Genomic DNA, 3,110 nt, shown 5'->3' on the forward strand with positions numbered 1-3,110 from the left:
GGGTGGCTTGTGGTGCCAGAATAGGACAATCACTGGCCTCCACGGCTTGGCTGGTAATTTCCCAGAGAGGCTGGTGCAGGTCCCTGTGACTTCTCCCTGCTGGAGGTGGCACTGGGGCCTAGGCTAGACCTGCAATATGATCTGGATGGGAAGAAGCCAATCCCTACCAGCAGTGGAATTCTCAGTCCCCCCCCCACACACACACACACTTCCCCTTGTGCCAGGTGCAGAATTAAGATGGTGGCTCCCAGCCTCTTTCTGACCTGGACAGGCTCAAACCTTAGCTGTTCTCAGGATCATAATGTAGCCCACTGAATTTCCTCATCGTAGCTGAAATTGGTGCCCAACTGTCTTTTCCTCCCCTGTTTTGGGGAAGTGGAGCTTTCAATTTCAGCTGCGGAGCAGCTCCTGAGGCAGCTTGTGCCTCCAGTGGAGGATGAGCACCAGCCTCTGTGGCATGGAGTGCTCTACTTACAAGTCTTCTCTGCATACGGGCAGCCTCCTCCTTCCACTCCTTCAATGATGTGGCAGGATGCTCTTCTGGTCTCCTGGAGCCCCCAAACAGGTGCTTCAGCTAACTCCAGAGAACTCTGGGTGTTTGCTAACTGACCTGTAGCAGGAGCTGACTCTAGGAGCTCCTTACTCTCCTACCATCTTGCTGGCTTCTCCTGCTCATTTGTTTTTGCTCATTGTCTGTGCTTTGTCTGCTCATTGTCTGCTTATTGTTTCTTTTCTTTAGGAGGCACTGGGAATGAACCCAGGACCTCCCATGTGGAGGTGGGAGCTCAATAGCTTGAGCCACATCTACTTCCAAAATGCTTTTTTATAGGGTTATTTTTTTCAAATCAGGATCAAATAATATTTAAACATAGTGATTAGCTATTTTTAAAAAAGATTTATTTATTTATTTATCCCCCCCTCCCCTCCTCTCACCCTGCTGTTTTTGCTGTCTGTGTTGTCTTCTCATCACATTTTCTCTTCTCTAGGATTCACCGGGATTTGATCCTTGAGACTCCTGATGTGGAGAGAGGTTCCCTGTCAATTGTGCCATCTCAGTTCCTGTGATTGGCTATTTAGTCTTTTTGGTCTCTTTGAATAAATAGGTTCTTTTTTCTCTCTTTATCTCTTTTTTACCTTCCCCCCTCCCTTTGGGCCTTTTCCTTTTTATTTTTAAGATTTATTTTTATTTATTTCTCTCCCCTCCCCCCCCCAACCCCCACCATCTGCTCTCTGTATCCATTTGCTGTGTGTTCTTCCATGACCACTTCTATCCTTATCAGCAGCACTGGGAATCTGTGTCTCTTTTCATTGCATCATCTTGCTGTGTCAGCTCTCCGTGTGTGCAGCACCATTCCTGCACAGGCTATACTTTCTTTCATGCTGGGCAGCTCTCCTTACGGGGCACACTCCTTGTGCGTGGAGCTCCTCTACACAGGGGACACCCCTGTGTGGCATGGCACCCCTTGCACGCATCAGCACTGCACATGGGCCAGCTCCACATGGGTCAAGGAGGCCCGGGGTTTGAACCATGGACCTCCCATGTGGTAGGTGGATGCCCTATCCATTGGGCCAAGTTCACTTCTCTGGGCCTTTTCTTCTCTCTCTCCCTTCCCCCCTTTTCTCTTGCAATTTATTTGTGGGAGAAAACATGTCTTTTTTTTGTGGAATGTCCTACAGTCTGGCCTTTTCTGATTTCATTGCCATATTATAATTTAATGTGCTCCTCTGCACTCTTTGGCTATAAATTTGGTATTCAATCTAGAATGATTGGATTCATATTTGATTTTGGAGGGAGGGGAGAGCCTACTTCATAGGTGGTGATGTTTTCTTCCATAGTGAAGGAACATAATATCTGATTGTGAATTTTTGGGTGATTTTCAGATGTTGCTATTCAATACCTAGATCTATTCATTTGGGCTAAAATAAAATCAAATGTGTGTGTGTGTTTGTGCAGGAGAAGGGTATGGAGTGGAAAGAAGGAAAAGAAATTGTCTAAAATCTGGGACTGTCTTCTTAGAGTGCCTCTATGGAAAATAAATAATGCCCAACCATTTTCTCCTTTTTTCTTTTTCTTTGTTAGAATAATTGTAGGTTTACAGAAATATCATGCATAAAATAGAGTTTCCATGTACTACCCTATTATTAACACCTTGTGTTAGTGTGGTGCATTTGTTATAATTAATAAAAAATAGTTTTGTAATTGTACTATTAACTATAGTCCAAGGTTTACATTAGGATTCATTGTGTTATACAATCCTATAAATTTTATTAAAAAATTTCAGTCCAGTAATATATACAACCTAAATTTCCCCCTTTTAACCACGTTCAAATATATAATTCACTGCTGTTAATTATGTTCACAATGTTATGCTATCATCACTACCATTCATTTCCAAAACATTTCCTTTACCCCAAATAGAAATTCTGTACAGTTTAAGCATTAACTCCCATTCCCTTCCCCCACCTCGGTCACCTATAGCCTCTATTCTAGTTTCTGACTCTATGAACTTGCTTACATTAATTATTTCATTTTAACGAGATCATATAATATTTGTCTTTTTTGTGTCTGGTTTATTTCACTCAACATTATGTCTTCAGGATTAATCCATATTGTTAAATGTATCAGAACTTTTTATGGCTGAATACTATTCCATTTTATGTATATACCACATTTTGTTTATCCATTCATTGGTTCGTGGATACTTGGGTTACCTCCATTTTTGGGCAATTCTGAATAATGTCACTATCTGTAGGAGCCCCTCCTTTCAATTCTTCTGGGTATATCCTGAAAGTGGGATTGCCAGGTCATATGATAATTCTAAACCTAACTATCTGAGGAGCCACCAAATTGTCTTCTACAGCAGCTATTTCCAACCATTTTCAATCTCTTTGTCTTCATCCTCAGATTCCAGAGTAGGAGGGCATCTGAGAGTGCTATCAAACTGATTTTACTGGGGGAAGAATTCACTTCCCCAAAGGAAATAAGGATGTTATTAAAGAGTTAAAAAATGAATCCTTTGATAAATAACAACTATCACTCTGTGGGTCATGATAAAGGTATAGTTTTTGAGACAACTGATTAAAATCTGTTTCTCTGTTTCCACTGGATT

The sequence above is a fragment of the Dasypus novemcinctus genome, chromosome 8 (assembly GCF_030445035.2).
Source record: "Dasypus novemcinctus isolate mDasNov1 chromosome 8, mDasNov1.1.hap2, whole genome shotgun sequence".
Taxonomy (NCBI): domain Eukaryota; kingdom Metazoa; phylum Chordata; class Mammalia; order Cingulata; family Dasypodidae; genus Dasypus; species Dasypus novemcinctus.